Below are 14,843 nucleotides of genomic sequence, written 5' to 3'. Positions count from 1 at the left end.
CTGACGACTGGTCCCAGAGTATTTAGTCAATAAGCTTAAACAGCCTTATTTGTTACCAAAAGCCCTAAATGGTGCTCACTCATCAGTTTCCAAATCCCCAGCTTCTCTTATAATCACTTTGTAATGGTTATTATGTGAAGCTAGTACAAAAATGTGTAGCACCCGTAAAATATAGTGAACTGGACATAAAGATAGGCAGCATAAGAGGCTGCCATAATAAAATACTATTAATTTCCTACTTAGCCTAATAAAACCCCTCCACACTAGAACTGAGGCAAACCTAGTGTTGAAACCAAAAGGCCTAAATATGGAATGTAGCACCAGTTTGCAACAGAGTAGAAGGCCTTGACTATGGGGATCTCAGTTCTGTTTGGGTCTAAAGCAGGTGCTGTCTTTTTTGAGAGGCCACAACTGAATTTAGATTTCCATGTGTCCAGATTAACAAGATCAGAGCCACAAGATGATCCCTTTTAATTTTGTGTAGAAAAAAAATCAGAACACATGGCTTGCTGTGGCTGCATGTCCCAGCTGGACCAGCCAAACTGTATGTTCTGATGCTGGTAGTGATTTGCTGAAAGTGAGTTAGTTAGGAATGAGCCAGCCTTTTATTTATGGATTTAAAAGAAGAAAGAAATTATCCACCTCCCTTAAATAGGCTCTGTAGACAGTCCCTGTGCTTGGGAGTTACCTAAGTACCCCCTTCCACTCTTTCTTCATTTCTTATCACTTGCTAGATAAGATCCAGGGTACGCTGCTGAAACAAATGGCATAGTATACATGCTGTTCACAAACCCAATTAACATGTATGCCTCTGGTTGTATGAATCTATGCATTGGAGGAAAAAAGGCAGGCTATGCACCACAGAGAAGAGAGGGATATCAGAAATGGTGAAGGGCAGGAAAGCCTCTGGGAATGGTATTAATGGAAGAAAGAATAATCTTGGCATGACTCTGGAGGCTGTGAAGGTCAGGTCAGCAGAGCACCCATCACCAATTTAGCACAGTGGGATTTATGTGGGTGGGAAGAAAAGGGAGTGCCCCTTTCCAATGTGGGACAAAGGGGCACTAAAAAGTAAATTTAAGGAAGTAACCAATTCAAAATGTATTGAAAATGGGGACCCCAAGATGCTGTCTTACAACAGGCAGCTGGAGGAAGAGGTAAGGGGAAGAATGCTACTACAAGTGGAGACTAACTCTATTTGGTTTTGGACAGAGAGAAGACTGTGGGTGAAAACCACACACCTAATCAGAGACAGATGCTGCACTCCCCCAGTCAGTAAAAGAGGGGTGTTGTGGGGGATGGAAATGAGAAATGTTCTACATAATGAGGTGGGTGACCTTCAAAGGTATAACCATAACTTTGGCAGTATCTGGGAAAGATGTGAAAAACATCCATTCTCTATTTTATCTGTTGCCACCACCTTTCGTCCACATCCCCACAGAGTTTTTAGAAATGCTCCTGGCATGAAAGTCCTCAACCAGAATAACTTTGAAACTGCCCTTTAACCTTGTTCCCAAGAACAGGAGCCTAGAGTGTTAGCGCAGACAAAGCTGATGATTGCAACAAGAAGAAAAATGAAGCTGTAGGCAAAGAAAGAGCTAGGCTATAATAGCTATTGCTTTATAATAGCTACTGGATTCATCTCTTTATTCCCAAATTACACTTCTCCCAAACACCAGCTTTCTATGATACTGATCTTTGCTGCTGTTAAAAGCCAGAGAAAGGGAAATCCTATCTCTATTTTCTAAAGGAAATATTGAACTGAAAAAAATGGCTATATTAAGTTAACAGCCCATGGGCCCAATCTTGCCAACCATTAACAGTAATTTTACTTCCGTGAACTGCCTCATCAAATTCAGTGGGACCATGTATGTGAGTAATATTAGTGAGTGCAAAAAACTTTTTGACTAGCATAACTCATTTTGGAACCTCCCTAACATCCTATAAAACCTTCAGAATTTAAAAGGGTCCAGCAGAATTAATTTAAACACTTAATTTATAAGTGTTCCTAACTTGTAAAATAATAATGGATTTGTTACAAGCATAAGAAACCTTCCTGTCTGAGGCAATACAATTGCACAGAAAAGCTAATGAGCAAACTGCAATTATCAAATACAGTGGATAGCTTTTCCTTCTACAGTATACTAATTCCCATATTTTATTTCTGTATCTGTCCTCAGGGGAGCTAATCTATTCTTCTGGAAGATGTTTACTTTAAATTCTTTGGTTGCTTTTCCTTTGAAAGCCTTTGGAAGCTGCTAGCATGCAGAGCTGAAGAGTCTATGTACAAGAATATTTTATTGAATACCAATAAATATGTGGGGTTTAAATGGAGAACTTTCTTTTATCAGGTTCCCAATTTTTCCTTAAAATCCTACAGATACTGCTGAATAAAGAAACCTCTTGACTTCTTTTTTTTCTTTTATTTTTGTGGTTTTCTTTCAATGGGAGAAGTGCGACATTCAGTACAAATGTTGAGATTTTCAGTTTTTCCATATTTTCTAGAGTATTCGCTTTGAGGGAAATATTCAGAGACCAGAAATCTAACCAATATACTGTATAGGGCTGAGGCTCATTCTTATTTGCGCCAAAAGAGTACTCGCTTGTGTTAAAAATGGTCTGGGTTAAACCCCAATACATAGAACTGGTAACAATGAAGACACTTTAATTTTCTCACATCAAATATAACTCTTTCAGGGTAGAAATTTATAATAATTAAAAAAGGATTATTCACCTTTGGCAGCATGTGATAGCAATCAAACTTATTTCCCCTCACCATCATAATTATCCATCCACAATGAAAAAGTGCATCAATTTTCACAATTGTAGCTCTAAAGGGCATTTGAACTGTTCCAATGAAAAAGTTTGCTGACCTGATTGGACCCTTAATGGAAAGGTCAAGGTTAAAATTAGGGATTCTTCTCCTGCCTATAACTCAACTATTTGTATAGAATGAAATACCAAAAATCAAGATTTCATCTCAATGGGAAAATAGAAATTAACTGTTTCAGTCAGCCAACCACTTCTGAGCAAGCATTCTTATATACAGATATCTGATATAAAATGATAGAATCACAGAAAATTAGGGTTGGAAGGGACCTCAGGAGGTCATCTGGTCTAACCCACTGCTCAAAGCAAGGTCAGCTCCAACTAGATCATTCCAGCCATGGTTTTGTCAAGCCAGGCCTTAAAGGCCTCCAAGGATAGAGATTCCACCACCTCTCTGGGTAATTCACCCTCCACGTCAGAGAGTTTTTTTCCCCCTAAAATGTAATCTAAGTTTCCCTTGCCAAAACTTGAGATGACTGCTCCTTGTTCTGTCGTCTGCCACCACTGAGAACAATCTAGCTCCATCCTCTTTGGAACAACACCCCCTTCAGGTAGTTGAAGGCTGCTATCAAATCTCCCCTCAGTCTGCTCTTCTGCAGACTAAGTAAGCATAACTCCCTCAGTCTCTCCTCCTAAGTCATGTGCCCCAGCTCTTTAACGATTTTCATTGCCCTCTGCTGAACTCTGTCCAACTTGTCCACATCCCTTCTGTAGTAGGAGGCCCAAAACTGGAAACAGTACACCAGATATGGCCTCACCAGTGCTGAATAGAGGGGAATAATTACTTCCCTCGATCTGCTGGCAATGCTCCTATTAATGCAGCCCATTATGCTGTTAGTCTTCTTAGTACCAAGGGCACACTGCTGACTTATGTCCAGCTTATTGTCCACTGTAACCCCCAGGTGATTTTCTCTAGAGTTGCTGCTTAGCCAATAGTCCCAAGCCTGTAGCAGTACATGGGATTCTTCTGTCTTCCTAAGTGCAGGACTTTGCATTTGTCCTTGTTGGACCTCATGAGATTTTTTATGGACCAGTCCTCCAATCTGTCCAGGTCACTCTGAATCCTAGCCCTACCCTCCAGGGTATCTACTATTACTCCCAGTTTGGTGTCAGTCATGAATGTGCTGAGGGTGCACTCCATCCCATCTTTCAGATCCTTATTGAAGACATCTTAGGATATCATAGGACTGGAGGTGAGCAATATTGTGACACAAAAGGCGCATCAACACATGCCTATTTAAGGCACATTAGCCATTTTTAAGGTGCATTAAGGACAGAGGTCTACAAATGTGCACCATTAATGTGCCTTAAAAATGGTCATTTTAAGCTATTTGCACCTAAATTTGATACTTGCTTTTGCAAAAGCAGGTATCAAATTTAGGTACAAAGAGCAAAAGTGCCTTAATGCTTGTGGAGATGAACTGAGGGACATCAATGTAGTATGTCGACTGACTTGGGACTAACTTTAGTTCCAAGTCATCCACATACTGCGTTAATGTGCCTTAGCATGTGCACGTGTAGATATGCATCTAAATTGCCTTAATGCGCATTAGACAAATGCACGTTAAATTTAGGCACACATAAAAGCATGTGTAGATGTGCCCAAACCAGAATTCCTTTTTATAGTGGAAAGCAGACCTGATTTAGAGTTATTAGGTCTGCTTCATTTCCAAATTTGCCCCTATCATTCCAGCACTTGGTTTAAAAAGAATGAAAGCCAATTTTCTGTTCCAGTTTGGTTGAATTGTACCCCTTGCAAGAAAACTATTTTTATGAAATATTGTTTCAGATTGGTGCTTCTTATTAAATTTCTAATATCTACATGTGGCATTCCTGAAGGGAAAAGGAGAGCCACCCATGCCGCAGCTGCTTCCTGGGCGGGGTGGCAGTCAGCTGACTGTGGCAGCTGATGCCACTGCTTTGGGGAATTAAAAAACCCCACCAGAAGCTGTCAGCGGAGAGGAAGCCAGCTGGGAGCATGCCAGCCAGGCAGAGACTATGGGTGCTGGCTGTGGTGGCACTAGAGGCACTGCCCGACAGCAGAGGAGTGGGAGCCCTGTCTAGCACCAGGCTGGGGATAGGCAGTTCCCAGCCCCTCAACATTAAAATATTCAAGTGGCATCCCTCTTGGGGAGGACACCAGATGCCTGCAACTCAGACCCCTGAGGCCAGGGACTGAAGCTCTAGGCTTATCAACATCCTGGCGGTGGGCTGGATTATCAAAGCCAACACTGGACCCCACAGTCAAGGGGCTGACATATCATTGGGACGAAGATCTGAATACCTGAGCGGTTGGCAAGTGGATGGGATGTAGGGGAGGTGGAGCCCCGAGGAACACTACGGCGCACCTGTGAGTATCCTGTCTTCAGGTCTGTAGGGGAAGAGAACACCGCTGAACCCCCTCCTTCTTTACATATACCAACAAGTCATGGCAGGAGAGTTGGGGGACCCCGACCTTGGGGGCAGAGTTATACTCGCAGCACCTACTCAAGGTGTGACACTAGAGCTGAAATCTCATTAAATCATTTTGCATGATTTTGGCATCTTCTGTTTTAAATCATAGTCTTGCCTAACTCTAAACTGACTCCAGATGCACATACCAGTTTATCTGCTCATCTCTACACAGTACAATTTCAGCCCTAGAGAAACCAAGTCATGGATTAGGGTGTCACAGAATAAACTTAGAATGGGCACATCTGCACAAGATGCTTAACTGCACATTAGTGTAGTTTACTGCTAAGTAAGCATTTGTGTCTACAGGTGTACGTGCTTACTATGCAGTAAACCTTCTAATCCTGAGTAAATTTGCTACCTGCAGATGCAAGTAGCAAATTTACTAGAGATTGGTAACGGCTCAGTAGCACTCACGTAGATGCCTGACCAGGAGCAAAATCTGCTCCTGGTCAGCTGTCCACCAGGAGGTGGGAATTAGCTCCCTACCCCTAGAAGCTGCCTGCTGCTGGGATGGGCTTTGTCACAGTAGCCTGGGCAGGGACTATGTCCCCCTACCCTCACAGCAGGGAGCTCCAAGACCTCTGCTCTGAGATTGCAATCAGGGAGTGGGGGCTGGGAGATAGGGGTCCCCCAGCACTGGCCCCATGGTCACAGAGCTGGTGCAGGGAGCTCCCTGCTCATTGGGGCAGGAGACCCTGTTCTGTGTCCAGCTTCACAAGCATGGAGCTGTGGGGGAAACAGGCTGGGGAGCTTGTTCCCCACTCAGCTCTGCACTCATGGAGCTGGGCAGGGAAAAAGCCCCCCAGCCTGTTTCTCCCCAAGCTCTTCACTCTTGAAACTGGGCAGGCAACAATCTGCCCAGCCTCTGCCCATCATGCAAGGTGAGGGCTGGGAACTGTCTTGGTCAGGGACAGGTCCCAGCCCTGTGCCCTGATTGGGTGATTGAGTCACAGAGCTTTGAAAGAGATGCAGGGGTGGGGTAAGTCCCAGTCCCCTGCCCCAATCCATGGGTGGGGCACCTAGCATCGAGCTAGCTGCTAGCTATTCCACCAGCAGATTGGGGCAGGGGGCCGGCATGTGTAGATGCCTGCCCAAAAGCGCTTACTCCAGAGTATCTTACAGCAGAGTAAACTTAGGTATATCAAATGCATGTGTAGACACGGCCATTTTCAATGAAGCAGCAAAAATAGATGGTAACTTTCATCTAGAATTAACCGTGGAATTTCTGAATTATGTCATGTCTTAGCTATGGACAAATCTAGTAATTTTTAAAAGAATTTCAGTTAAAAGAACTACACCTTCCACTGAAATATTTGAGCCCCTTCTTTCTCGAAAATAGTAAAGAGGAAGACCCCCAATCTGGCAACTCACTAAGTTACCAGCCAAGCTAACAGTATAGAATATGTTGTATTTTTCCAGTTACAGAGCAGCATATCACATAGTACATTGCAGAGTAGCAAGCCATTGGACACTTTTACGTTGTAAGACCTTATAAATTATGTAATGTTGAACTTGCAATAATAAACATTTTAAAAGAAAAAAATAATTAGATACCCATGCACTTCTACAGCAACTGAGACCTGACATTGGAGATCATAACTGATTTTGCAATACCCCAGAAAGAAAATGTAAGCCTTTGTCTGCTCCAGAAGCTAAACTCAGTAATGCTGTTATATCCGGAATGACACAGTAAATCCAGTACTGCCTGTGGCTCTGGGCTTATTAGGATGTGCACCACAAGCAGATCAAAGGCAGGAGGCATATCAGAGGTCCATCCTCTTTATACTCCCCCTATAAAATTAATGGTCATATGGAGGGGAGCAGCATAGTCATATATAAACAAACTCATTCTTGTGGGACATGATAATGCCTGTATAACTATACCAGCACAGACCTTTTGGGATTGGTCTTTAAACACAGGACACTTAGTGTCAGGAAAGAGAAAACTGAAAAAAGTCTCAGATGCAGCAGCCTTTTGTACTGCTATGTCCTTCCACCACTAGAGAAAGAGTAAAAAATGCCCCTCAGGAACTGAATAGTCTGGTGGAGGTTTAACTATTGCGAGACACTGAAGGATTTTACTAGGGCAAGAAAGCATTTTACCAGATGGATACTGAGACGCTTACTCAACATACACAAAACCTGAACTACATTTCCCAGTCCTTTCATTACAGCTCTTGAAGTGTAAAAACAGAAGAGCCCCTCATGGCAGGTCATATCACATCACTAATCATCTGTGGTCCCTCTTTTCTGGACAGGGATACAGCCCTGCTTCTCTTTTATCTTTCATGTCCCAGTTCTCAGGTTTTCTTGTCACAAATTCCCATCTGAGTAGCAGCAACAGGTGTACAATGCTGGCCCAGGTCATTTTCTAGGCTACACCCCTCAGACTGTTCCACAGTGTAGTCCCATGACACATCCTTAAATCAAGGTGAGGTGATGCAAGCTGATAATGCTATGATGGATGTGAAGGTTTGGGACTGCTGCTTTATATACAAATATGTTTTGGCGTTTTTTGCCACTGTGAAATGCACAATACTGGGCTAGACAGGCTTGTGGGCTGACCTAGTATGGTTTCTTTTAGGTTCTTATATTTTCCTTTGCTTCCTTCTCTTTATAAATGCCCACAGGACAAAACTGTAAAATACTTTGCAGTAACACCACATGAGCACAAGGCTGATGCAATGGAACGTTGCTGTAACAGGATGAAGTTGTGAGTTCCAGGAATGGTTTTGGAAATTTAACTAAGGGAAAGCAAAGCAAGTCTGTAAAATTTTCACTGAGGAGTAACCTACAGTGTGTCCTCCCAGGTATTTTAGATTTCTGCAGGCCTGCTAAAATTGAGGAACCAGCTTAGATAAAGGTCCTGTTTTCACCTTGATGCCCCACTTCAATGGTGCTGCTTCTTGGGGAGCAAACCGTACAAGCAGAGCTCAGAATGAAACCTTCAAACTGGTCGTGGTACAAACCAGGCCAATCATTTTTCCCATCACATATTTTCAGAGCAGGTGGTTTGTGTGAGCCAGGGATAGTGCTTCAGGAGATGATCTAAATCCATTTCCTGTAAACAAGGAGCAAATCCATGAACAGCAGGGCGGGTAGTAAGGTGAAAGTCAGAGCTTGCTCGCAATGACAGTCACTTCCAAAATTCTTCCTATCACTTCTAATAGAAGGTACAAATATTTCCCTGAGTATGACCACCAGATTCTCTGGGAACATTAACCCTACGTTCAGGCAAATAGGCGGCTATGAAATATTAGGAAGGGAATTGAAAACAACCCAAAAAGCATCATTATAGCCCTGTATAAATTTATGGCAACAAGGATGATCAGGGAGAGACTAAATAAGACAGGACAGTTCAGTTTAAATAAAACATAGATGTGAGGGGATGATAGAGGGTTTTTAAGATCATGATTGCTGTGGAGAAAGTAAAATGGGATTCACCATTTACTATCACTTACAATACTAAAGTGGCAGGGGTGGGAGTGTGGGAACAACAGCAAACATTAAATTAAGTAGGGAGCAGATTTAAAAAAAAAGTTCTTTTTAACAGAGCGAGCAATTAATGTATGGAAATCATTGCCACAGGATGTTATAGCAGCTGACAATTTAACCTTCAAAAAAGTAATAGGCAAATCCATGCAGGATAAGGCTATCAGCTGGTATTAAACATAACAGGGCTGCAACCTCTAAATTAGGACTTTCCACTGTGAAACGCACAATTCTGGGCTAGACAGGGCTGTGGGCTGACCTAGTACGGTTTTTTATGTTCTTATATTTTCCTTTGCTTCCTTTTCTTCATAAAAGGATGCTATCTTTATAACCTTTCCCCAGTCTCATTCCTGTGAGTTGAATCCTTGCTTATTTGTTGATTTTCATTTTAAAAGTACATTTTATTTGTGTGCAAATGTGGCTTTAAAATGCTACATGAGCCATGACAGGCCTGGTGTGTAGGCCATGTCCCTATTGTTGGCTGTCCCCCATGGTGTTCCAACTGTGTTGCTCAAAAAGCACTTCTCACCAGCACTTTGCTGAAAGGCACTGTAGAACTGTAAGTTACTGTTAGTACTATTTATCCAGCTGTAGCACTTGTGGAGTAGGTAGATGGAGGGGTAATTAGAATAAACATTTCAAGAGCTGGTCGGGGGAGGATGCAACATTTCCCAACAAAGAGGAGACCTCTAAAGCGCCTCTTAGAACAACAACCTCTGAAAAAAAGGAAGAATTCTGGTGGGGGTGTATGGGATCTGCAAATTAACTGCACATTGCAGTTTTTGTGCAACTGACTCACAATACAAACTAGTTGCATGTCTGCATCCACTCCCTTAAGCTTCAGCTGGGGACAAACCACTGCAACAAAAGGGATACAATAAAGGACAGGACAAACCCAGGCTCTTGTAAATGAAGGGGAAATACAATAGTGTCTGTAAATGGTTAATGGAAGATACCATTCCGCTGTCTCATTCTACAATTCAGCATTCTTGATAAAAAATAAATGCAGGGGCTAATGAATGCAAACATCAACACCATCAGTCATCATTACCATCATTATTGACATCATCATCGACATCATCTGGACAAAATGTACCAACTATGAATGCCTCAGATGACAACTATGTTCAGAAATAATCTGAATCTCAAACTCACTCTCAGAATAGCTCAGAACCAGATGCAGAATAATCTAAAACCTTATAAAAATTCTTTCACTCGTATCTTTAGAGAAGAGAAGGGTTCCTTGGCATTAGAAATGATTTTTCAATACATTGAAGAAAAGTTAAACAGCAAAAAGGACTCCAAGGTTCCACCTTTAAAAACTGTTAATAACAACATAAACAGTAACAAAAGTCAAGAAAGCTCTGCTTTAAATTCAAACCCATGATGACATTACTGAGACACAGTAATTAATTAATGCCAGTAGCTGTCCAGGTCTGTGGAAGGCTGGAGATAAATGTCACAACTTCTCAGCTTCCTAAAAAATTAAAAGATAGGATAGCTGAACTGAGATATACAAACAAAACAAACTAATCAGAGGAGATTATTTTAAGAAATCTGGAAATTCAGTAGAAGGTGAACTACAATTTTTAGTCCCAGAAGAGATCATCAGGTTCCAGACAGAAACCTGGGAAAGTCCACAAGAACAGAGCTGCATGGATTTAAAATATTCCTTTTCTTTCTTATGTCCTTGTGACAAGGTATTTAGCAGAATTCACAGATTTGTTGGCATCTGACAGAGCTGCACTATGAGCACTTCTAATATGGCCTCAAAATCTCAACCTCTGGGCTTCTAGCTGCTTACCCCAGTGTCCATGCCACTGGAGCAGAATATTTAAATTGTTAAAGCAAAAAAAAGAAAAAGTTCAGCAACAGGAAAATCTACACAAAATGGCAGAAAAAGTCAAGATAGCCCTTAAAAAAGGAAAAAAAAAACTATTAAGTGCCAGGACCACATGACATTTACGGGTTTTGGCTTATGTACATCATTGCATGCAAGATTAGCACACTGCCTTCACACAGTTATATTAGGAGAAATCATTGAATGGATGACACATGATGACAGTACTGTGTGACTTATGAAAAATAAAAGGATGTATTTCCAGCTACTAAGCCTTTACACGTCTTGTAGCCATGTGGTAGCAGTTAACATCTAGAAGATTACATCAAACATTGACCACCTGATAAGACACAGATATTTCACATAGGAGCAAAAGGATGCAAGTATACAAGATGCATCCAGAATCACTTTCTGATTGACAAACAGAGTACAAGAAGGTCTTTTGATCTATACCCACATTCGTGGATACAGAATATACTAAAATTAAATGGCAATGTAAATAATATTGCTAATTGCCTATGTTTAGCTGAGACCCCATGGAAGACTGATTACACTGTCCAAGGTTGTAGCTTAGTCATGTTAATATCCAATTAGGAATCTTCCAGGGACTTGCTGTTGGCCCTGCTTGTCATCATTTGCCTCTTGTCATTGCCTACCTTTCTGAGAAAAAACTGACTGGGCTTCATCATGCAAAACATTATTATGTGGATAATCTTAAACTCTTTTCATACTCAAATAGAGATATCCTAGTTCTGATATAGATTGTTAAGACCTTTGCAAATCATACCTGCATGCAGTTTGGTCTATATAAATCAATCACTGTGACCAGCAGTGAGAGATAAATTATAAGAGTTGGATGGTCTGAGTTTAGCATCTGAGGAAATTTTTGATCTATTATCTCTTGAAAAAAAACTATACATATGTTGCCATTTTAGGACAAGGCTGCAACACTGATGTTTGAAAGAAAACTGAAGTACTACAAGAAGAGGTTCCCTAGGCTCCTGAACTCCATACTCAATAGAAACAACCTCTTTTTCCAGAACATCAGCACTGCTGTCATCCCAGTTGTATCTGATATTGCTGGTCTAGTAAATTGGACTCTGGGAGAACTAAGACAGTTAAACAGGGTGACCAGAAAACAACTTACCATACATGGAGCTTCACACTCAAAAGGTTATTTGTGCCCAGGCACAAAGGAAGGGGGTTGAAAATCCTAAAGAACTTTGTGTTTGGAAGCATTGTCTATTTTCCAAATATATAAAAGAAAGTAGTACACTAGCTTTAAAATGAGTGGGGAATGAGAGAAGTGTTGAAGAAGGCAGGAAAGACACTGAAGCAGAATATAAAGACTATTACTGAAGCTAAAAAGAAAAATTTCCGCATGGAAAACAGGTTAAAATTCTTAAGAATGCTCATGAAGGGTGTCTGTACATGGGCTGGGAGGCTGCTCCAAAGCACTGTAATTAGAGTAAGTTGAGCAGACTTAATTAATTTCATAGATTTCATAGACATATGGGCTGGAAGGGACCCCGGAGGATCATCAAGTCCAGCCCTTCGTCCTAGGGGCAGGAAGTCAGCAGGGATCATAGGATCCCAGCAAGATAAGCATCCAAATGTGTTTTGAATGTGTTCAAAGTGGGCACGTGAACCGCCTCCAGTGGCAGTCTGTTCCAAACCTTGGGGGCTTCGACAGTGAAGAAGTTCTTTCTTATGTCCAGCCTGAATCGGTCACAGTGGAGTTTGTGACCATTCCAAACACACAATCTTGTCATCCCTTGGGGGGCTCTGTGAACAGTTGTTCCCCCAGATCCTGATGAGCACCCCGAAGCTTATAGGTGGCCACCAGATCACCCCTGAGCCTGCGCTTTTCCAGGCTAAAGAGCCCTATTGCTCTCAGCCTGTCATCATATAGGCTGTTTTCCTGCCCTCTGATCATGCGCGTGGCTCTCCTCTGCACCCTCTCAAGCTTCTCCACATCCTTTTTGAATTGCGGAGCCCAAAACTGGACACAGTACTCCAGCTGCGGCCTCACCAAGGCCGAGTACAATGGGAGAATGATGTCCTGGGATCTGCTTGAGAAGCATCTATGGATGCAAGCCAGCGTTTTGGTTGCTTTACTCATCTTGTGGTCAGCCATGACCCCCAAGTCCCTTTCATTTGTAGAGCTAACCAGCGTAGCACTATTGAGCCCATATGCATGGTGCAGGTTTTTCCTCCCAAGGTGAAGAACCTTGCATTTTTTGGTGTTGAACACCATCAGGTTCTTGTCTGCCCATTTCATGAGTCTGTCCAGATCTGCCTGGATCACCCTCCTGTCCTCAGGAGACCCAATTAATTGAGTCTGCTGGAGCGTGGTAATTACTTTGCTCCAGCCAGACTCCACATCTCATGTATCAGCGTCCCCATGCTTCCAAATTGTGGCAGGGGTCCTTTAACTAAAGCTCGTTCACCGAGATTTAGATAAAGTGCCCCTGCTGCCTTTTTGAAGCATGGGGATGCTGATACATGAGACGCTCCGGCACTTTCATTAGAACAGCTCTCGGAGCTGCTGTAATTAAAGCATCCTCCTCACCCACCCCTGGAGCATCTGTAAAAATGCCAGAAGATTCCTCCAAGTGACTAAAGACAACTGTCAACTGGAATTCTCATTAAAGCTGCACAAGACCAAGACCTTCACAAAAACTGGTGAGAATGCCATATTTTAAAAACTGGTGAAACCACAGATAAATTAAATATATGTGCTGAAATTATAATGCAGCTTGTCAGCAGCTTGATGCTGGTATGACGTTCATAGCAGAAAAGTCATAACCAGGTAGCCAGTGCTGTCCGTTGGAACCTGTGAGCCAACACATCTCCCTAGAGGTAAGTAGTGGGAGCACAGACCTGACCCAATAACAGAAAATGACTGAGTGATGATCCTTTTCCTGAGTGACTTCACTTTTTGACTGGATAGACCAAGAGAAGCCAGAAAACCACATGCCCACAAAAAACATTATTATGGACATGATTTGTCCATGGAATGAACATCTGGCTGAGAAGGAAGAAGAAAATCTCTCCAGATATGAACCCCTAAGTAAGGAATTAGAAAGAACATGAGGAAGTAATCCTCAAGTATTACTAAGTGTCATGGGTGCCCTGAGGGCACTACGGAAGTCCCTGATCAACTGCTTCAATAACTCCAACATCTCTATCAGCTTCCAGTCTGCCAAGACAACCTCCATTTTGCAACTGTATCTCAGATTCTAAACATCTGGCTAAACCTGAACTTATGATGCAAGATTGCCAACTCATACAGTGACACCAGCATGTGATATTATGATGTGCTTTGATGATAACAGCAACAATGATGTATTGTCATAGCACCCAGAAATCCAGTCATTGACCAGGGCTCCAGCATGTTAGGTGCTGTACAAACACAAAACAAAGATGGTCCCTGCTGCAAAGAGCTTATGCTTCTGGTTAGGGCAGGGGTAGGCAAAATACAGCCCTGACTGGATCCAGTCTGTGGACAGATGCCCACCAATTAATTGTATCTGGCCCAATCTGCTGCACTCTATATGGGGCCAAGCCTCACCCACTCCCATTTGGGGCATCACATGCTGCTCTCCCACCCTTACTCACCAAAGGGCCCTGGCCCTGACCCCAGCCAGTGCACACAGCTTACAGGAGAGGCTGTCATTACTGCAGCCACATAAAAAACAGTTTGGCCCCCCACCTGCAGTGGCTCCTCCTCCTGTCCCTGCTGCAGTGCTCCAGGCAGCAGGTAGGGAGCAGAAGAGGTGGCTGGGGGCCGGGGCTGACAGCTGGGGATGGAACTGGCAGGAGTGTGGGGCTGATGCTGAGGCTGGTGGGAATGCAGGGCTGAGGCCAGGGCCAGCAGAGCATGGGGCCAGGATTGGTGGAAGTGCAGGGATGGTGGAAGCATGGCATGGGATGTCCCAGGTGGGATTAGGTGGGGCTTGGCCCCATGTAGAGCACCAGGGAGAACCTGCACCACCTGGGTGAGCTCTGCTGCATGCGCCCTCTGTCCCTCCTTCTCCCCACTGACTACCGCCCAGGTCTCAGAACCTGACACTCAGGTAGCCCTCCCCTACCCCACCCCTACACACACCGACAAACCCCCACATACCCCACACACCCACCGGTGGCAGAAGTGGAGGGGGATAACCAGGTTCAGTCCCCCAACCAACACAGGGAAGCAGGTAGGGCTGTAGGGCAGTCTGGCTGC

The sequence above is a fragment of the Crocodylus siamensis genome, chromosome 7 (genome assembly GCF_052110815.1).
Source record: "Crocodylus siamensis isolate JL-2025a chromosome 7, ASM5211081v1, whole genome shotgun sequence".
NCBI lineage: Eukaryota > Metazoa > Chordata > Crocodylia > Crocodylidae > Crocodylus > Crocodylus siamensis.
The sequence above is the reverse complement of the archived record's forward strand: the minus strand, read 5'-3'. Positions refer to the sequence as shown.